The sequence below is a fragment of the Panthera uncia genome, chromosome D1, assembly GCF_023721935.1.
Source record: "Panthera uncia isolate 11264 chromosome D1, Puncia_PCG_1.0, whole genome shotgun sequence".
Classification (NCBI taxonomy): domain Eukaryota; kingdom Metazoa; phylum Chordata; class Mammalia; order Carnivora; family Felidae; genus Panthera; species Panthera uncia.
The window spans coordinates 65,857,490-65,880,381 of NC_064808.1; the positions used below are offsets into that span (position 1 = coordinate 65,857,490).

The 22,892-nt window shown below is 40.8% G+C and overlaps 1 long non-coding RNA gene across 3 annotated transcripts; it reads right to left on the reverse strand.

The window, feature by feature from the left end:
• Positions 1-622: 622 nt before the first annotated feature.
• On the reverse strand, positions 623-22,838 carry LOC125914689 (uncharacterized). 3 transcript variants are annotated; one of them, XR_007455393.1, is made up of 6 exons: positions 22,701-22,838; positions 20,319-20,379; positions 17,328-17,462; positions 12,371-12,598; positions 9,280-9,375; positions 623-3,769 (listed from the first exon to the last, which is right to left on the reverse strand). It is a non-coding gene; the product is annotated as an uncharacterized LOC125914689 (long non-coding RNA). The 3 variants fall into 3 exon arrangements; XR_007455394.1 differs by having other exon boundaries at positions 623-3,772; XR_007455395.1 differs by lacking the exon at positions 12,371-12,598.
• Between the last annotated feature and the right edge of the window lie 54 nt (positions 22,839-22,892).

The window sequence follows — 22,892 nt, forward strand, 5'->3', positions numbered from 1 at the left end:
GAAATGTTGTCTATCTTCTTCATCACTTTTTAAAGTTTATTTAGTTTGAGAGAGAGAGAAAGAGAGAGAGTGTGCATGTGCTTGTGCACACACACATGCCTGAGCACAAGTAGGGGAGGGGCAGAGAAAGAGAGAAAGAATCCGTAGCAGGCTCAAAGCCCAGTGAGGAGCCTATTCAGAGCTCAGTCTCACGACTGTGAGATCACGACTTGAGCCAAAATCACAAGGCAGATACCTAACCGACTGAGCCACCCAGACACCCCTCCTCTTCAACATTTGAAGGCCTAAAATCCAGAACAATTTTTGGCACACAGTAAGCACTAGATACATGTTAGTCGAATGATTGAATAACTGCTGAATGATCAGAAAATACGTAGTGTCCTAGAGTATACTCCAAATTGTGGCAGTAACCTTAAGTAGAATTCCAAGCACATGTTGTCTGCTGGTATTCACCAATAAGAAAATAGGCTATAAGCTGTCAGCATGTATAGTTTTTAATCAGACATATCCTATACTAAGATCATTTAAAATTTTCTGACAAGAAATGGCATGCAGATTTTAGAGAAGGTAAAAATACACTTAAGTCAGGTTTTAGAACATTAAAATTTTATTTTTTCTTTTTATTAAATTTCCAAACTAATCTTTGGTCAGTATTATCAATACTACTAAGCATTTGCCAGTGGTTTCAAAAGAATTTGCAACAAAGAATGCCTGAACATTGCCAATAATTACACAGTCAACATCATAGGTAAAAAATGATGGCATTTGATCACAAAATTTCCTTTGGAGTCCCCAAAGGAAAATATTGATGCAAAGGTTTGAGATTTTACTTTGGATTACTTCTTAGGGCACTAGATCAAGTAACACTCAAAAGTTTTCAAGATGCATGTAAACTCTTCATGCTGACTACAGGATGCTGTGGTTAGTTAGGCTGAAGCTCTCTGTCTGCCATCTGAATACTCAGAGTAAACAAAAAAGGACTCTGGGACTTGCACAGAAACCATGGTAAACCCTGAGGGGGATTTGAACTTTGAATTAAAGGAAACCACAAGCTACCACACTGTTGACCGTGAACATGTTTACATTTTGTATGACTGGGGGCAAGGGCAGATGGAGTTTGGATGACTTACAGAGATGCTGCCTGAGGTGTGGTTAAAGTTGTCTCACAGTGTCGGGAAGAGGACCCAGCTACACGCAGTCAGAGGGTCAGAAGGTCCATGACAAACTTGAGCTTGGGTCGGGCAGGAATTGCCATCCGCTGGGTATGTGCGTGGAGGGAAGGAATACTTAAAACAAGTAACAGATGTCACTTAAAATGATATAGGGCCTACAGAAGATTGCCTAAAGTCTGGTTTATGATCATCAAAAGTGTCAGTCTAAGCATGGAATGGTTTACAAAATTCTGGTAGAGATTTTTCACCTAAAGTCATAGTGTCTTGGGGTAGAATGGATTACATTGAGTAACAGTGAAAACGTTGCTTTGGTCAGTGAAAACTGTCAATGACACATTTCAATTCCTAATTCTTGCTAAATTCTGCCACTCTAAGTAAGATGAAACAGTTGAAGCAATAGCAAATACTTCCCTTCCCTCTGCACTGGGTAATTACATGGGAGTAAATGAGCCAATAAGAAGTAAGCTCCTTGCTTAAAGTTGGCCCTAAGAAGGGCAGGTGGGGAGGGAGTGGGGAACCCTAGGAGAAATCAAAGCTATGATGACAGGCCAGGACTTCTGTGGTCTATGTAACATCCATCCTATGCAGACAACTCCCCAGACTCTACCCCACTCTTTATGCTGTCCCCAGAGCCTCAGCAGAGCCTGGCAGAGCAGAGACTGTGTTTGGGATGAGTCAAATCGTGAGCTCTACTAGCTGCCACACCCATCCCTAGGGAAAGGATGCCTGGCCCATTAGGAATACCGCCCTGGGCTTAAGAGGTTGGAGAATGAAGTTTGCATAAATTAGTGCCACTTCCTTCTTTCTCCACTGTGCCTATTATGTAGCTTATTTACTTTAGGAAGTGCCTGATGCCTGGTATGAAACTTCAAAGAATCATGAGGGGTGAGCTATAGAGGAAAGGAAACATTCTAGTTCCTAGAAGCTATTTTGCAACATGGAATGATGTTTTGTTTCCAGGCAACTGGACTATCTGTAGCAGAATCCCAACTAGGAGATGGACAGGTAAGGAGGGACTGGAAAGAGCTGGATACAGGATCACTAGCCGAGCTGGAGGGGGAAGTAGGGAGGGACGGGAAGGGGTTGGAGCAGGGCTCAGCTTAAGTAAGCCAGAATGCCAAAAACTAAAGTGTTAGGCAAGGAAACTGAAGCAGAGGCCCAGCTGTATGGATTCTGGCAACATAAGAGCATTAAGGAAGAGATGCTTGAGATATCCCAGAAAGTATGAAGGCTCAGAGCCAGAGATGTGAGCTGGAATCCGGGCTGTCATTTCCCATCAGCACAACTTTGACAAGCTTCTTAACTTCTTTAAGGCTCAGTTTCCTCATGTAGAATACAGAAATAATACTAATCCAATAGGGATGTTGTGAGAATTAAGCTTTATAAAGTATATAGGTCCCAAATATATAGGCTTAAAAAAATTTTTTTTAATGTTTTATTTATTTTTGAAGAAGAGAGAGACAGAGCATGAGCGGGGGAAGAGCAGAGAGACAGCGAGACACAAAATCCAAAGAAGGCTCCAGGCTCTGAGCTGTCAGCACAGAGCCCAACACGGGGCTTGAACCCACAAACTGTGAGACCTGAGCCAAAGTCAGACGCTCAACTGACTGAGTCACCCAAGTGCCCCTCAAACATATAGGCTTCTAAACTATTAGTTTGTCAGCTCCTTGAAAGCAAAGAAGGGATCTTATCAGTGCAGCAATGACCATGAAGACAGAGAAAGTGTTTAATACATGTTTGCTAATAAATGGGGAAAAAATTGCATTATAGACCCTATCTCCAGGTGAAGTTGAAGTTGATAGTCTACACAGTCTCATGTTACTACTCAAAGTGAAGTTCATGAACCATTAACATGATTTGGGAACTTCTTAAGAGATGCAGGATCCCACCCCACCCCAGACCCAAATATCAGAATATGACCTGATCCCCAGGTGATCTGTCTGCATGTTAAACTTCGAGAAGCACTGCTCAGTCACGATTGACTGAATGAGGAGGCCTGAGTCTCCCGGTGGACGGCTTCTGGTGGCTCTATCTGGGAGGGGACGGGAATGGCAGGAGCTCTCAGGGAATATCCAAACTGATTCCTTAAATTGTGACCATGGTCTCTCAGGGTATGAGCAGATGGCCAGGCTGCTCTGCATCAGAGGAGCTGGGACCCCAATCTGGCCAGGCAGGGATAGCATACTGATTCCATAGATGTGTGAGCAAAGGATGAGTTTCAGAGCCTCAGCCTGGACTCAAAGGCAATATCTACAGGCAAGGAGGCAAGAAGCCAAGCCCAGGGGACTCGGGTGAGGGTGAATGAGAAGCTAAAATGAGTTATGCTGCTCTGGAGCACCAAAGTCTAGAGAATAAGAGTTTGGAAGAAAAAGAAAGCAGACGATTCAACCAGTACTTATGGTGCCATTTATGAGTAAGACAGGGAGTGAGTTCTCATTTTAGGAGAGGTTGGTCCTCATTCTCAGGCTCACATTCTTTCCCGTGTAGGTAGATGTGTCTTTATAGCTGTGTGGGTGTAGTCTGAGGGGGACTCAGCATTACAACGCACTTGTTCCTTGTGAAGCCAGATAAAAGGCTTGCTGGAAGGTTCCTCTGTCCTGCTGACATAAAGAGACATCAGTCAAGCTGGGAAAGTGGAAATTTCAGGGATTGTTTTTGAAAGTTCTGTAAAAAAAAAAGAACAGGAAGTCCCAGAACTTTTGCCCACACCATAATCCTATATTTTCAGTAAAGAATGGGCCACTCCTCTAGAGGCAATATGTCCACACCCCTAGGAACCCAGATAGCATTCTCTCAGGGGGCACAGCACAGGTGCCAGAGCTGGAGGGGACTTGGTAGTTTTCAATCATTTTTAAGTCATGGAACTCTATTTCCTAACACTGTTGGACGCTCAACACTTGAACTGGATATTAGTGAATCTACTCTTACTGAAGAGAAACTGAGGACCAGAGCCATTCCCTTCCACCCCCTACACTCCAAGCCCCTCTGAGGCTCCTAGGTAGAACCCCCTTGTTTCCCAAAGGCAGTTTGAGAAGCATTTCTCTATACCAGTCCCAGTGATGAATGAGGAAGATGAGGCCCATGCAGACAAGATCTTCCTTGACCTGGCACAGGCTCATCTCACTACCCAAGTGACTCCCTACAGTTTGGCCATTGTGGACTTTCTTCAGTCTTCAGAACATTCCATGTTCTCTCTTCTGGGCCTTTCTACATGCTATTCTCTCTGCTTGAAACACTCTGCTCCTCTCCATGCCTCCTTGTCTTCCCACCCCACTCCTGCCTGCTGGACTCCTCAGTAACCTCTGGATCTCAACAAAGGCCTATTTGCTCTGTTCAAAGGCCTATTTGCAACTGAGGCACAGTTGCCAGCTCAAAGGTGTGAGATTGCTGACTGCCCCTCCACCCAAATATGGGGTGATTGTGAGCAAATCCTTGTCCAGTCCACGTTGATTCCTTCTCAGGGAGTTCTGACTGATGTACAACAATGTGAGGTGAAGATCCAAGTAATGGGGAAAATGTGAAGGAAATGCAAAGTGAGACACACTTAGAAGATGTTGGTAGGTCCATGTGACAGCGGCCTTCAAAGTGGTCATACAGAGTTATTGGCAGATATCTGTTTCTTATAATGACAGTTTTCAGAGATCATCCTGACCTGCTACCCTGAGAGTTTGGAAGACAAGAGGTCTTCAATATGACTACCTTCTAACCCCAGTAACTATATTTGACATTACTAGTAGATAATCTTGCAAAAATTCCAAGAAATTATTGAAGACTTCACCAATGACAAAATACAGACACAAAACATGCTACCTGGTATATCTCAGGCATTTCTGTGGTGGATGCATGAATCTCTCCTGAAACACCCATCTGACAATCAATCAATCAATCAATCAATAAACAAACAAACAAACAAACAAATAAATCTGAAGTAATGTTGCACTAAAATTGTTCTATACATGCAAGGAGCTACAAATGCTAAGTCAACATATTCCAAAATTGGCTCACCCCATTAGTATGTGGGCAGTAAATTGTTAAAAAAAAAAACTAATTATCTTTTTAGATAGTATTACCCCAAACATTATTTTTACAAGCTTTGTAGAGTAAGTCAACAGGTTAAGTCAAGTCTCTGCTTAAGCTTCATTTTATTTAAAGTGACACTTCCTGGTAAACAGGTTTTAATTAAAAAGGAAAATTACATTTGCATCCCTGGAAGATAAAGGAGAAACTACAGACTATTTCACTATCTACACTCTCTGTTTCTACTTATCTTTGGCACCAGTTACAAAGGAAAACTACCTGGAAGGATAATTTCTCCCACAAAAATCCCTTCCGATTAGACAGGACTTAGCAACTTATAAAGTATATTCATATACGTGATTTCATTTGATCCTGTCAACGGCCCTGAATGGCACATATAACAAGAATTAGAGTTAACTTCATATCATAAATGAGGATGCCATGGGTGCTACGTGACTTGCTCATGGTCACCCTGATGGTAGGCAATCAGCCAGGCTTTGAATACAAGGTCTGTGATCACAGCTCTATCTCAGAGCTGTCATCATCAGGTAAACTGTGGTTAAGTCGGCCTGATGTCTTAGATCATATTATAGAGGGCCCGGGAAGGGTCTTCAAGTTGCTGTGGTTCTCAAGCTATACCTCTTAGAACCCCAAAGGTCCCTAGTGATGCTTAGGAAGCCACCATAGGGAACATGAGAAGACCGGATACTGGGCTAATATCCCAATCAAGGATCTCTGTTTTCATGTCTCATATACTGATGTTTCAAGTAAAATTTCTTTGGAAGAAAGTATTCCACTGCTTAGAAAAAAAAATTTGAAACTCCAATATACTAGTCCAAACTTGTCATTTTGCATATTGGAAAAGACCCATAAAGATCACATAATTTGTCCATTTTCACACCCAACTTGGATTGGAAACCACACCCAGTCGATGACCCTGTGATTGGGATAAGAGTTAAGTCTCTCAGTACAGTGTTTTGTCTCCATCTGAAGTTCCCCAACCTGAGTGTGTATCAGGATCGCCTACAGGGCTTGTCACAGATTTCTGGGTCCCATGTCCAGAGGTTCTGATTTAATAGGGTTGGGGTGGAGCCTGGGAATTTGCATTCTCAACAGATTCCAGATGACACTAATGCTGCTGGACCACCAGTCTACAGAGTACAAAACAACTGAAAAGTCTATTGAATTGACCAGCAAATTGTGCATTTCCTCAATTTTATTTCACTCTGGAAAAGCAGTAAAGGAAAATTTCTCCTTCAGAATTTATAAACCCATTGCTTTAACCATGTCAGTATACATTCCTCAACACCTAGTGTTGATATGCTATCACATCAAGATCCCAAACCCTCCATGTAGCAGATAACACTGAAGTCCCAGTTCATACTCCCTCATCCAACCTCTGAGTTCACTGGCATCTACAGTGGAAAGTTTCCATGCACACAGCCAGCTTTCTATCTCAATGGATGGCATATCGTTGGTGTCTCTGAGGACTTTCTTTAGCCAACAAGAGCTTGCTTACTCCGTGTGTGTGTGTGTGTGTGTGTGTGTGTGTGTGTGTGTGTGTAATTAATGTCCCCGTTTTCCAGGGCACCCTTCAAACAATGAAGACATGAATCTGCAGATAAACACTCCAGGTTCCCTATCTCTCGGTGGGATCATTTTTTTAAGTTTATTTATTTTGAGAAGCGGGGGAGGGGTGTAGGCAGAAAGAGGGAGAGAGAGAAACCCAAGCAAGCTCCCACCATCAGTGCAGAGACTGACATGGGGCTCACTCTCATGAACCATGAGATCATGACCTGAGCTGAAATCAAGAGTCTGACGCTTAACTGTCTGAGCCACCCAGGTGCCCCTCGATGGAATAATTTTGAAGCTTGTTCAAATGACTCCTCAGAGGGTCCCCAGTGAGATTGTGCCCCAGTTTCACACAGCAGTAACTCACTTATTCATCACCCTTTGTTGGCATTTCTCCCTTTCTATCCACCTTCCCCACTCCCTCACTTGTGCTTCCTGAGATCACTTCCTAAATAAACTACCTGCATTCCACGTTCTTGTTTCAGGGTCTGCTTTTGGGAAAAAACAAACCAAGACACTCTATCTCATAAGTTGTTCACCAAATTCACAGAAGCATCACTTCCCAGCTGACTCACACCTGTTCTTGCTCACCTTTCATATCTCTGCCTTGGGGTTTTATCCACAGGTCTTCCAATAACACCATTAACACCAACTTAGGGTGCACAAGATGGGTGTTAAATAAGTGAAACAACAATTGTTGCTGCCCTAACAGCAGCAGAAATAGAGACTGTTGAATGTGTGACTATGATTCACTGACTGTACACTTAAGTAGTCACTCTTCAAAAAGAGGCCCAAGTTCATCAGTCATATTTGTGAAGGATGCCAGCTTTAAAAAAAATTGGCATTGGGGCAGCTGAGTGGTTCAGTTGGTTAAGTGTCCGACTTCGACCTAGGTCATGATTTCACTATTCCCAAGTTCGAGCCCCACGTCAGGCTCTGTACTGACAGCTCAGAGCCTGAAGCCTGCTTCAGATTCTGTGTCTCCCTCTGTCTCTCTGCCCCTCCCCGACTCACACTCTGTCTCTCAAAAATAAATAAACATTATGCATATTTTTCAGGGCATCACTATAAATATAAATATTTTTAAAACTATCAATTCTGAAATGGAGAGAAGTTTCCTTTTGTACTGTTAAAGCAAGATTAACTTTCAGCTAATATTTACATTTGAGGAGTGGAGTTTCAGCAGTGAAGGCATTGACGTTTGTCAAACTGTCATGCAAATCTCAATGAAAAAGAAAAAAAAAGAACTATGTGAGAAGCAATTAAATTGTCCTCAAATTGAAGCCAAAGAATAGATACAGATCCTTTGGTTAAAAAAACAATTAAATGAATCAAACTTCATCCTAAATAATAGAGCTATTACATGTATTTCATTCCACTTGTTATTGATGGCTTAATTTTTTTCTTTTTTGAAAAAATAGTCTTATTGTGGGATAACTGACATATAATGAACTGTACATATTTAAAGTGTACAACTTAATAAATTTTGACATATATATGCACCCAGGAAACCACCATGTGCACTTATTTTTTAAAGCAATATTCTCAAGTTTAAGTCTATATTATTTTAAAATCCAATTTCTGGAATAATGCATTAATTATCATATTGATGCAGTGATTCCTTGTGGGCTAAAAGTTCTTTAAATTACTCCCTATTTCAAATGGCTATATATGAGTATGCTCAAAAAACTGGTTGGCCCAATCCCCAAGAACTTAGACATAGCTGGCAAATAATAATAAAAGCTACCACTCATTAAGGATCTGTCATTGCCAGGGGCTATTTTGTAGCTCTTTAAATATATCAGTTGTAACCCTCACAACAATTCCATGAGGTAAATGTTACTAATGCTATTTTACAAGTGAGCAACTGAGACTTAGAGACATTTAAGGGGTATGACATGACAGATCTGGGAACTATATTCCCTCCATTATATAATATTCCCAAAAATGTTTATTAGCTTTTTATAAAGTTTATTTATTTTGAGAGTGAGAGCACAAGCATGAGCAGGGGAGTAGCAGAGAGAGGGAGAGAGAGAATCCCAAGCAGACTCCACCCTGACAGCATGGAGCCTGATGCAGGACTCAATTCCATGACTGTGAGATAATGACCTAAGCTGAAATTTAGACTCAGATGTTTAACCGACTGAGCCACTCGGGTGTCCCTTATTTCTTATTTATTGAACAAATATGCCCTGGACCCTAAGTTAATGTTGAAGATACAGCAGTGAAAGTAATTGATACGAAATTTCTTCAGTGATGAAGAAATTTACTATTTCAATGAAATACAGTTGCACAAATAATTGATTACAATTGCTATTAATGCCTACGGGAGAAGTACAAGGTGCTGTAAGAGCATGAAAGGGGACCTGATCTAGTTTGGGGGCAGGCAGTCAGAGGAGGCATTCATAAGGAAGTAATCCTTAAGCTAAGACCCAACAAATTAGTGGATCTATAATTTTTTAAGTAGGAGAGGTGACATAATCAGATTTGCAAGACTGTTTAAGGGAAAGCCACTTACCTGGTAGCAGGCAGTACAGGAGGAAAAATGTCTTCCTTGAGAATTGCAAACTGCAAGCTCAACCCTCGGGCAGGGTTGGAACCAGAATCTACATGCCTATGTAACACAAGAAAACCTCATCACACCTAAATATTGTTCAGAGTGGTTCTTGGTTAGTTAATGCTCTCAGGCATTTAGGTTAGTAAAAGCAAACTTGCAGGGACAAAAACCAACTTTCAGAAAGTTCACACATAATAAGGTTTCCATGGACATGAACTCACAATCAAAACACCATGAAACAAGCTGCCATGAGCAAGTGTTAGCATAAACAATAAAGTATACCAGAATTAGAACTGCAAAGACTGCAGATATTATTAGAATTATCAGATTGAGAATATAAAATAAGTTTGTTTGATACATTTAAAGAAATAAGAATATCAAAAGTACAATTAAGAAGCAAGATATTTTTAAACTGATCAAATATATTTGAAAAAGAACAACACAGAACAACTTAAAATTTTATGTGTAGATAGATAGCATTAACCCTTTATCTCTTAAATATATTGCACGTATTTTCCTCCAGGTTTGTTGTTTCTGTTTTAACTGAATTTGTGGTGATACTTGCCACTCATTCCTGAATTTTTTATTCTTTGGAGGTTAAATCTGTGTATCATTTGCCTTTAAGGCTTTTGCAGTTTGTCTCTTGCTTAGAAGGGCTTTTTGTACTTCAAGGTTATTTGAAGAATCTTTATTTTTTTAATGTTTATTAATTCACTTTAATCTGTATTTTATATTAACACAAGAGTTAAATGTTGTTTTTAATAGACTGCATTTGGAAATTCCAGCACTGTTTATTAAATAGAACTTTCTTTCTAACTAATTTGAAATAACACTTTTAACATAAATTAATTTCTTGTTCTAGTCAATAAGAATTTAGTTCTCTTAAAACTTCTGACCTCACTTACTCCCTCCCCCATCGTCCAAATTTTGGGATAAATCATCAGTTGACTACTTATATAACAAAAAAGCATGCAAATATTATACACTGATGAAGAAGGTAATTACTACAATTATGTTTCCTTTCTTGAACTTTTTTTTTTCCAGGAGTTAACTATCCACCTTGTTATTTTGAGTTGCACAGTTTCCTATGAATCTATTCAAATGCTTGATTGGACCTGTCAAACACCTATTGTTATTATTTTCCAGACACTAAAATATATCAAATAATCTTTTTGCTCCACTTTTTTTTCCCCCCTGACAATATCCCCCTCAAACTCTCAAGTTTTCCTACTCCATATGGGCTAATTACTTTCTAGGCCCACAGCACAGCTGTCAGCTAGAATTTCCTTTAGTGCTTTCCTACGCTAGATCCTTCAAATGTCAGTATGTGGAGGTGTTTTCTCTTTAGAGAAACAGCCTCCAGTTTCCTGCCTGGGGGGACATATGCCTGATGGCTCTTTGGAAGAAGGGTCTTTGTGGGAGTAGATCTGAGAAAGAAGGCTGAGGGTACCTCTGTTTATTACTTGAATTTTCCCAGAATCAGCATGTTTCAGTCTCCTGCCATTAACCCAACCCCACCACACCCCTATATGTCTTGTGTCCCTGAGTCTGTCTGGGTCTCTCTGGTTCATTGTCTCCAGAGAACATACTTCCTATCACCTGTGGAGGGTAGTTTCCCTGACTTCAAGGGATGGGGAAGACGCTTTGGCTTTAATATCTGCATAAAAACTTCAACCAATCCTTGCACCTCACTCACCTTTGGTGTACCTGGTACCACCTCAAGTTCTGCATCCTCTATGGGCTCTCAATAGTAGCCTCCTCTGCTGTCAGTTACATTTTGCTCCTCCACTCATTTTCCACCTTTCAAAATTTGCTCACATCTCCTTTCTAATTTTATCAGTCTTTGTGGATTTACACTCCCTCCAACTCTACCCCGCCCCACCTCTTCCTATTTAGTCATGTTTCAGTAGGAGGAGACAAACTCAACTATGTTTAACTAGAAGTCTCTCAACCTCATAGTGCCATATATGTATGTATAGATAGCACTATGAGGTATATAAAACCCCATCCTCAATGAAACAATCACTGATCTGCTTTCCATCACAATAGATTCATTTGCATTTTCGAGAGTTTTGTGTAAGTACAATCATACATATGTATTCTTATTTGTCTGGATTCATCTCTGGATAGATTTGACCTTTATTCAATTCTTAAAAACCAGCTTTATTGAGGCATAATTTACATACAAAGTCACTAATTTTATTTACTTTTAATTTATTTAATGCTTATTTTTGAGAGAGAGAGAGAGAGAGAGAGCGCGCAGGGGAGGGGCAGAGAGAGAGGGGACTCAGAATCTGAAGCAAGCTCCAGGCTCTGAGCTGTCAGCACAGAGCCCTACATGAGGCTTGAACCCACAAACTGCGAGATCATCACCTGAGCTGAAGTCAGACACTTAACTGACTGACCCACCCAGGTGTCCCCAAAGTCATCAATTTTAAATATAGAGCTTGAGAAGTTTTGATACATGAATATCATCATGTAATCACCACTACAGTCGAGATGCAGAACATGTGAAAAGGAATATTTAAATATTTGCTTAAACTTAAGCAAAGTTTTAAGGGAAACAATTTCTTAGTTTCAGAGAAAGTCATGTGCTGTATGCACACAACATTCAGGCATCATTCCATGGACACAAAAATCAGTGCCATTTTACCTCCCTTTTCAAGTTACACAGTTGTGAGAACTTGCACTCTTGATTATTTATAGGGAACCTTTGTGATGACTTATAACTTTTTTTTTTTTTTTTACAAATACCCCTTTGGTGTCTTAGGAAATAACTTCAAAGATTAACAGAAGAGGTCTTGTAAGGGAGTTCGATTAAAACCTAAACTGTATTTGCATAGTGTATATACTTTGATTCATTCACTGCTGTGATTCATCTGTCTCCAACCAGGCTACTGGCCCCATAAGAAAGTGTCACACAGCTCACAAGTTTCTGTTCAGCCATGTTGTCTCAGTGCTCTTTGCTCCTATCTTGTGTCCCAGCCTCCAGTCTCTCCCCATTCCACTCCCACCTAGGTATCACTGTTCATTAATATTTCTGAAGTCTTACTTTTATGGCAGGGCACCTTCCACACTTCCCAGTGCTCACAGGAGTAGGTCTGAGTTCCGTAATGCTGCCTTCAACTTCGTGTGCTCCACCTTATTTATGTTCAAACTGTGGGGAGCTGGGAGCCATTTCCAGAGAGTCATGTGGCTGAGCCCGGTTGTTGTTGTGCAGGGTGGGCTGTGTGTGTTTTATCCTTTCCAAACCCAGCACAACATGTGGAATGGCCTGGGTCTAGAAAAAAGGTGTTAGGATTTGTTGCAAAAGAATAAAAATTTACACCTTAAGCTTTATTTAAAAATCACAGTAAAGCTTTTAATTAGCTACTGTAAAGAGAGTTCAGTGATTTATGTGAATATAGAGATTTAGGTGTCACAATAACTTAGAGGTTTTATGCTCCATGTGTAATTTATTTGTCAGATACAGAGCATGACATGCCTTACTTACTTTCTGGTTTGTTTTTTTTTTAAGATTTTTTTTTTAAGTTTATTTTTTTGAGCGAGAGAGAGACCAGGGGAGGGGAAGAAAGAGAAGGAGAAAGAATCCCAAGCAGGCTCCACACTGCCAGTGCAGAGCCCGACATGGGGCTTGAACTCACGAACCATGAGATCATGAGCCAAGCCAAAACCAAGAGCCAGACACTTAACTGACTGAGCCACCCAGGTGCCCCCTGGGTTACTTTCTGAAAAGCATCATCATTTATTTATTTATCCAAACATTAATTAAATATCTCTTGAGCAACTATTACTTGTCAAGCTCTGTGCTAGGCATTGCCAATACATTTGTGAAGCAGAGAGATCTTGTCTATAGCCTTACAGAGCTAGCACATTGGCTGAATGAGTCATGATAAGGATAAGCAGAGCTACGGATGGAAAGTAAACTGGGGGCTGTGGAGGCCACTACTGCCCTGCTCACATCCCCTCAGCACCCAATGGGCAAGCCAAAGGCTTCTTCCTGCAAGAGACTCTCAGGCTGAGTAAGGCTTCTCTGGCCCACAGCAGGCAGGAGCATGCTCGGCCCTAGTATGGTGCAGGCCGTCAGTGCCAAGGAATCAGTGCCCTCAGGAGCGGTCCTCAACCCATGGTGAATAAGACTTGAGAGTTAACTACGCAGCTCCCTCACCCTCTGGGTGTTCTATACTATCTAAGCCTGGGCTGCCATAACAAAATGCCATAGACTGCGTGGCTTAGACAACAGAAATGTATTTTCTCACAGTTCTGGAGGCTGGATGGCTGAGATCAGGGTGCCAGCATGGGTGGTTTCTGGTGAAACCTCTCTTCCTGGCTTGTGGATGACCACTTTATCACTGCGTGTTCACGTGACCTCTTCTTTGTGTGCTCTCTCACGAAGAGAAAGAAAGACCTCAGGGGAGCTCCTTGGTGTTACTTCTTAGAAATACGCTAATGCTACTGCATCAAGGCCCCACCCTTATGATCTCATTATAGGCCCTCCTTAATTTTTAATTATCTCCTTATTGTCCCTATCTCCAAATATAGGCATATTGAGGATGAAGGCTTCAACATATGGATTTGGGGGAACACAATTCAGGCTATGGTGTATACTGTCTCCCAGAGTTCCCCAGTGAGACTGAGCCCCAGTCACCCATCTCCCATGAATCCATTCATTAAGGCACTCTGAATAGCCTTCTTTTTCTTCCTTCCCCATTCCTCTATCTTCCTACCACAGCTTCCTGAGATTACCCCCCACATAAACCACTTGCACTCAAATCCTAGTCTCAGGATTTGTTTTGGGGGGAACCCCACCAATGACTGGAGCATATATCAGGGAACCAGACTTATGCCTAGTGGGCCTGGATCTTAGAAAGTCTTACCAGCTGTGCCAGGTGGGAAGCCATTTAAAGTCTTAAGCCAAAGGAACGAATCTCTGGTAGCATGTGGAGAAAAGATTCAAAGACGTAAGAAGCTGATTCAGGGCAACTAACAGGGAAGCTATTTCTTCAGTCAAGTCAGAAGAAGATTGTGATGAGTACTAGGGAGGAAGCAGTGAAGACAGAGCCTGACATGATGCCTAGTCCATAGTAACTGCTCAACAAATATTTTTGGATGAAAATTAATGAATAGGTTCAATGTACCAAATCACTAGATAGACTGTCAGAACTTGAAGACTCGTTTCATTTGGGATTTGAGGAAAAGGAAAGAGTCAAATCTTCAGGCTTGAACAGCTAGGTGAATGCTGACGCTATTTACTCAATATGGATCATAGCTTTGAGGATCAGCAAGTTGGAGGGGTAAGAGATAATGTGTTTGGGGCATGATGTGCCTGTGAGACATCTAATTGATGCTGAGTAGGCAGCTGGGTACACAGGTTTGGAGCTGGGTTAGAGATGCATATTTGGGTCCCACCAGATATAGCTGCAAACTGCATGGAGCAAGCCCTCTCCAACCACATGGGAAATGTGACCCAGAAGAGCTCCACGTTTTCCTATTTTCTGGAATTCTCTCTAAAATAACATTTCAGAAGGAGTATGAGGGAGAACTAATATCCATTGAGAACCTACTATAGGCCAAGAATTGCACTAGGTGTTTAATCTTCAGAACAGCCCTGAGAGGTATGAAATATTATCTCCATTTACAGACGAGGAAATTAAGGTACAGAAAGGAGGTCATTTATCCAAGTTCACAGCTGGTCAGCAGCTTCAGAAAAACTCTAGACTGTCCTAGTCCAAATTTCATGTTTAAAATAAGAATCAACAAAACATGGTTCTGTATCCTATGACTCTTAGTCTCACCAGACTTCACAATGTGCAATTCCCAAAGTCAGGTGCATTCAGTAGTAGAGTCTTTCGATTCCAGGGACCAAAGGTTATTCTCTCTGCAGCCCTCTGTTCAGCTCCTCATCCCTCATTTGAACAACTCTCTTTCCAAGTGGTCCCCCTGCTGGTGACCCTACTGTGGTAAAGCCCCAGCTGAAGTCTCTCAATTTCTGTCTCCGCAGATTTGCTTTCTCTGGACATATCATTTAAATGGAAGCATATAATGTGGTCTTTTGCAATGATGTTCTCAGCCAGTGTGCTGAATAAAAAGTAAAATATTTAGTATTTCCTCAACACCATATGTAACATACAGAGTAACCCAAAACCTCATTATTTTTTTTAATTTTTTTTAATGTTCATTCATTTTTGAAAGACAGAGAGAGACAGACCACAAGCAGGGGTGGGGCAGAGAAAGAGGGGGACACAGACTCTGAAGCAGGCTCCAGGCTCTGAGCTGTCAGCACAGAGCCCAAAGTGGGGCTCGAACTCATGAACTGCAAGATCATGATTTGAGCCAAAGTCAGATGCTCAACCAACTGAGCCACCCAGGTGCCCCTTTTTATTTAAAAATATAGCACACCATCTTGGATTTGCTAATACTGATACACAGTAGTGCAAACATTTTTTTTATAGATCTGCATTAAACTTATACATTTATTTGGAAAGATTAATACTGATATTATTCAATGTTATATATTTTCTATTCCTGGTATGATCCAGTCTGTTAAGTCAAAAGTTTTGAGAACTTTAAGAAAACTATTATTTAGGTTTTTAACACATACTATCTGTATCAAACTCTTTTTCTGGTGATATTTTTATATGGCACATTTTCCCACAGTCTATTCTCTCTCTCTTTTTTTTTAATGTTTATTTATTTATTTTGAGAGAGTGTGAGAGAGGCACAGAGATAAGGGCAGAGAGATAAAGAGAGAAAGAGAGTGAGAGCAAGAGTGAGAGAGAGAGAGGATCCCAAGCAGGCTCCATGATGTCAGTGCAGAGCCTGATGTGATCATGATATGAGCCAAAATAAAAAGTCAGACACTTAAGTGACTGAGCCACCCAGGTGCCCCCACAGTCTATTCTAAATCATTGTTTCTAACAGACAGGGAAGCTATTGAATTGCATATTCAAATTTTGGAAAACAGTATGGAGGTTCTTCAAAAGATTAAAAATAGAACTACCACATAATCTAGCAATCCCATTTTGGAATATTTACCCAACAGAATTGAAATCAGGATGTCAAAGAGGTTATCTACACTCCCATGTTCACTCCAGCATCATCCATAATAACCAAAATATTGAAACAACCTAAATGTCCCTTGATGGATGAATAGAGAAAGAAAACATGGTATAGGGGTGCCTGGGTGGCTCAGTCAGTTAAGCGTCCGACTTCGGCTCAGGTCATGATCTTGCGGTCCGTGAGTTCAAGCCCCGCGTCGGGCTCTGCTGACAGCTCAGAGCCTGGAGCCTGTTTCAGATTCTGTGTCTCCCTCTCTCTGACCCTCCCCCATTCATGCTCTGTCTCTCTCTGTCTCAAAAATAAATAAACGTTAAAAAAAATTTTTTTTAATAATAATAAATAAATATTAAAAAAATTAAATTAAATTAAAAAAAAGAAAACATGGTATATTCATACAATGGAATATTATTTAGCTTTAGAAAAAGAAAAAAATCCTGCCACTTGCAACAATAGCCTGCAGGACATTATGCTAAGTGAAATAAGTCAGACACAGAAGGATAAATACTGCATGAATACACTTATATGAGGGATCTAAAATAGTCAAACTCATAGAAGCAGAGAGTAGATTGGTGGTTGCCAAGGGCTTTGGAGAGGGAAAATGGGTAATTGCGGTTCAAAAGGTATAAAGTTTCAGTTATGTCAGATGCATAAATTGGAGAGATCTGCTACTAAATACAGCACCTATGGTTAACAACAATATACACTTAAAATTTTGTGAGAGAGTAGATCTTAGGTTGTGTTTCTTACCACAGTAAAAAAAAAAAAAAAAAAAAAAAATCAACTGAAAACAATTATACAAACACAGTTCTTAAAAGATGGAAGTCAGAATCCATACTGCCTCATTCTCCAGATGTGAGGTAGTGTCGCTCCCTATGTTCTAATTCTTTTAATATGTTTGTTGGAGGCAAAGTTTCATAGACTACTTCCTGGTGTGGGGGTGAGCATCTCACCTGAGTCATAGAAGGTTCCAGAGATTGGGCAAGATTGAGCCAGAGAGATGAGGTCATTCTTTTTGCCAATCATTGCAATGTTGCAAAAGGCAGAGGCGGTGTCTTGGACAAGAAACTAGACCTAAGTGAGAGGCCCTTAGGCAGAAGAAAGAAGTATGATCAGTGGAGTTCATCCTGGACCATGTCCCCTTCTTGACCTCTCCCAACCCCTTCCCACTGTAGCCAGAGTGAACTTTTGTCACCATGAAAGATGGTTCAGAGGACCTGTGACTACTGGCTAGCTCCACTCCTTTCTCTGGGAACCTATTCTCTATGCATTTGTAAATTTCTTTCAGCTCCAAAAAACACATCATTTTCATCTTTACCTCTAGGCCTTTGCCCATACCCATCACTCTGTTCCAGCCCCCTTCACATCCAACCCTCCAAACTGACTAATGCCTGCTCATTGTCAAGTCTCTGTTTAGACCTCATTAGGAATTTTTTCCTGACCCTCAAGACTGGGTTAGGTTTTCCCTTTTCAGGGGCTTTTACCCCTATTCCACAGACCAGCCGAATGTGTTGTGATTGCCTATTAACTTGTCTACTCCTCACTCCCCCTAGACTGAAAGCTTCTTCAGGCAGGGACAGAATCTGCCCAACATCTGACCTCATGAGATACCCTAACTTAGAACTTCCCAATCAACTTGCTCCCAAACTCCTGATCCATAGGCACTGTGAGATAATAAGTGATTGCTGTTGTCCTGAACCATTAAATTTTGGAGTAATTTGTTATATGGTAATGGATAACTAATACACTATCAAAACTTAGAAGCTTTAAACAATCGTATCCCAGATTCTGCAGGATAGCAACTGACGACCTCTTGGTCCTTGTAGCATCAACTATGGCACAACTCAGCATTACTCAGCTGGTGGATGGGCTGATTGGGAGGATCCAAGACAGCTTCACTCACATCTTGGGCACTTTTTGGGCTAGAAAGTAGTCTCCGTTGGAATAGATTACCACAGAGCCTACACTTGGCCTCTCCAGAATGGCTGTCTCCAAGTAGATGAACTTTACATGGCAGTTGGCTTCCCTCAGAACAAGTATCCCCAAAGAACCCAGAAGAAGCTGTACTTTTTATGACCTAGCCCTGGAAATAACATACAGTCATTTCTACTATATTCTCTTGGTTGAAGCAGTCATAAGACCACCTAGATTCAAGAAGTGACTCCACCTCTTGATGGGAGGAATATCAAAGAATTTATAGCTATTCTTTTAAAAATAAATTAATTATCAAGGTATAATTTATATGCAATAAAATGCACCAATTTAAATATGCAATTTGGCAAGTTTTAACACATGACTATGTATTACCCTGTAACTACCATCACCATCAAGCTACAGAACATTTCCTTCATCCCAAAGTTCCCTTCTGCCTCCTTGCAGTCAATCCCTTTACCCTTCCCTCCTAGTGCCAGGCAACCACTAATCTGCTTTCAGGCTCTTCTAGAATTTTGTGTGACACCATATATGGTTTTTTACAGTTGGCTTTTCACTTAGCTAAATTCTTTTGAGACCCATCATGTTGTTTGTTGCATGAATCAATAGTTCATTTATTTTTTATTGCTAAGTAGTTTCTGTTGTATGTCTATATATGTTTTGTTTTAGCAGTTACCTGTGGATGGACATCTGGGTTGTTTCCAGATTTAGATTATTATGATAAAGCTGTTATGAACATTCATTTTCATTTCTCTTGAATAAATATCTAGGAGTGGGGTTGCTGGGTCATACTGGAGATAGATGTTTCAACTTTATAAAAGACCACTCAATTGCTTTCCAAAATGGTTGTGCCATCTTATTTTCCCAGCAAGAATATATGAAAGTTCTAATTGCTCCCCACCCTTGCTAACACATGGGATTGTCAGTCTTTTTAAGTTTAGCGATTCTATTGGGTGTGTAGCAGTATCTCATTGGGGTTTTAATTTGCATTTCCCTGATGACTAATGATGTTGAGCATATTTTCATGTACTAATTGGTCACTGATATATCTTCTTTTGTGGAGTGTCTATTCAAATCTTTTGGCATTTGTAACTGGTTATTTTCTCACTACTGAGCTTTAGAAGTTGTTTACAAATTACAGATACCAGCCTTTTGTCAGGTCTATGTATTAAAATACTCTCCTCCTCAGGGCACCTGGGTGGCTCAGTCAGCTGGGCGTCTGACTTCGGCTCAGGTCATGATCTCATGGTTCTTGAGTTCAAGTTCTGCGTTGGGTTCTTTGCTAACAGCTCAGGGCCTGGAGCCTGCTTCAGATTCTGTGTCTCCCTCTCTCTCTGCCCCTCCCCCACTCGCACTCTGTCTCTCTCTCTCTCTCTCTCAAAAGTAAACATTAAAACATTTTTGTAAAGAAATATTTTCCTCCAGACTGGCTTGCCTTTTCATCTTCTTCAAACTGACTAAAGAGCAGAAGTTTTTAATTTTGATGAAGTCCAAATTATTATTTTCTTTTTTTTTAATTCATGCTCTTGGTGTCCTATAAAAGAAATCTTTGCCTACTCAAGATCACAAAGATTTTTCTCCTATGTTTTACTCCAGAAGTTTTATAGTTTTAGCTTTTATGTTCAGATCTATGATTCACTTTGCGTTAATTTTTTCAAGGTGCATAGTCAGGTCAAGACTCATTTTTTTCCCAAACATATGCAATAGAACAGTAGCCTTTGTTGAAAATACTATCCTTGCCTCTTTTATTTAGCTTGCCACTTCTGTCTGAAGCAACTACCTATATGTGTGTGTATGTATATATATAAAATAAAATATATAGTCAAATATATGTAAATATATGTATATATATTTTTGTGTATCTATTTCTGGATATTTTTGTCACGTTCTATTGATCTGTACATTTACCTATGTAGTCATATTTTAAAACTGCCAAACGCATAGCAACTCACTGTAGCTGAACTGGTCTCATGACATCAGACACCAAAGCCCTTAGGCATGGTCCATATTACCCGGCTCAGGCTCCTGGGAGATGGCATGCTGGCTCCTGCTTACCATTCTGGGCTCCTCTCCCTCAGAGAGAATGAAGAGATCATAAAAAATTAGTAAGGAGGAGGAGGTATGTGGGGAAAAAAAGAGATGTGATCTCTTTTTGCCAGAGTTCTGGTCATTCAAGTTAAACTCGGTGTGAAGAAATGAAGATATGAGGAGAGATTGCAGAGCTATGTCTCTGGCCTAAAAGAAAAAGTTAGGACCCATATAAATTAGATGGGAAACAATCCCATTTTACAATATTGAAACATGCCAATGGATGTTGCATCACAACACAATACCCTCTATGGGTTTGTTACAGTGTCTGCATAAAGGTAATGTAAGCCTTTCCTCTCAAGAGAATATTTTACTTCATGACTTTTTTTTAAGTTTATTTATTTATTATTGAGACAGAGACAGCGTGAGTGGGGGAGGGGCAGAGAGAGATTGAGAGAAAGAGAGAATCCCAAACAGGCTGCACACTCTCAGCACCGAACCTAACGTGAAGCTCGAACTCACGAAACCGTGACATCATGACCTGAACAGAAACCAAGAGTCAGAGGCTTAACTGACTGAGCCACCCAGGCACCCCGACTTTTTTTTTTTTTTTTTTTTTTTGGCAAAACACCTATTTAATTATCTCATATTTGTCAGGAACAAAGTTTTTGAATAAGAAGTTATCAGGGTTTTTCTGTTTATGAAAAGTAACCTTATTTTCAGTAAACTTTCTGATTTACTAAAAGTTTTAACTGGTTTACAAAGTCAATATGTTAATCACTAGCTCAGGCGTCTAAAAATTATTGTGAGATTTAATATGAATGCATTTAGTTGATTGCTGTAGGGTCTGTTTGCAGAGGTAGCGATCCTCAGTAAAAGTGGGTGAAAATTTTGAAAAAGTATAAAATGTTTAGCAACTGTGCATACCAAACAGGTTCTCTGGCATTTTGCCAAATCAGACAACATATCTGGCTCTTTCTACCACAGAAACTCTCCTACCTGTATTTCTACATCACTCAACATGGCAGAGCTAACAGAAAACCAAAGTCAAATGAGGAAACTTGGCAAATGATTATCTGGCTTCACTGTTTGACCACTAACTGGCAAATACCATAACAAAAACTGCCCAGGAGATAAATGAGGGGATAAGAGTACATTTTTGACCCTGGATCCAGGCTCTCATGGAAGAAGCAGGTCTAAGATTTATAGGAAATGATTTGGGAATGAGTTCAACGTACTGAATAATCACAAAACTGTTTTTCCATTTAACAAAAATAATCCCCACACTTCAAAAATTTTGGTGGTAGCTTTTTTTTTTTCTCCTGCAACAGCACTCTATTTAATATTTTTACCCCATAATCCCACCTGTTGGTATTCTAGTTAAGACCAAGTACTTTAAAACCTTTATCAGATTTGTAGATCCCAGCAACCTGCTGGCATTTAACAAATACACAACACTGATGGAAATAAAGGAAGGTCCAAATGAGGTAAAACACATAAATTGTCTCAAACTGATTATTTTTTGGATGACTTTTTACTGATGAGAAAAACTCTCTCAGCCAAAAGCTAATATGCGTATTAACTGCTTCAATTCCCTTCTTTTAAGAAGTTCTGAATTTGTTATTAATATAACACAGCACTAGTTAGAAAACGTATGATAAACTAGTTTTTAAAAATCGAATTCAAGAATGCCAAACAGGGTGACTAATTAAGAGTGGAGGTTCCAGGGAGCGCCTCACTTCCGTCTCCCCAGGACAGAGGCATAAATAACTGAGTCAGAGGTTAGTGGCCTAAGTAGGTGGTGCCAGGGCGTAAGAAATTGTTGTCTTGAGGCAGAGGATGAGGAAAAATGCAGAAGAGGAAAGGGGAACCTTAAAGGATGTAGGTGTGTGGTGATATTCTTTTCTCAAATGAGGACAGAGCTGCAAAAAATATCAGGAGGGGCAAAGACGAACCTGCGTTGGTTTCTCGAGGTTTAGGAGCAAAAAAAGTAAAGCGAGAAGCAAAAGAGGCAGGATCTTTCAGATCTTTCAGATCTGAAAGATCTTTCAGGATCTTTCAGAGCTGGACATTATCATACAAGCACTTAATCCAGGGGGTTGCAATTCTGTCTGGAGCCAAACCCGAAGGAACTTTTACACAAAACAAGAGCAGAGAGAAGACAAGCCTTGGTCGCTGAAGGGCAGAGTGCGGCAGAAGCCCTCCACGCGCATACACCCCTTTCCCCATCCCGTGAGCTGCTAGGAAACCCAGAGCGGTCTGTGCCTCAGTTTACAGCGGAAGAAACAGACACACAGACCCACGTGACCCGCTCACGGTCACAGAGCAGAGCCGGCTGTCACGTCTCCACACAACTCACCACTTACCGGTTTGCCACTCCAGGGAGGCAAGGAGGGAGTTGTGTGTTTCACGGAATCAACAGGGGAGTCGTGGCGGTCAAAATCACGCGGGGAGAAGGCGGGAGGACGCGATCTCGGCTGCGAAGGCGGCCGTGCGTGCCCTTCGCCTGGGCTCTTCCCCGTGAGGCCACCAGGTGGCGCGCCCGGCCCGCGGGTCGC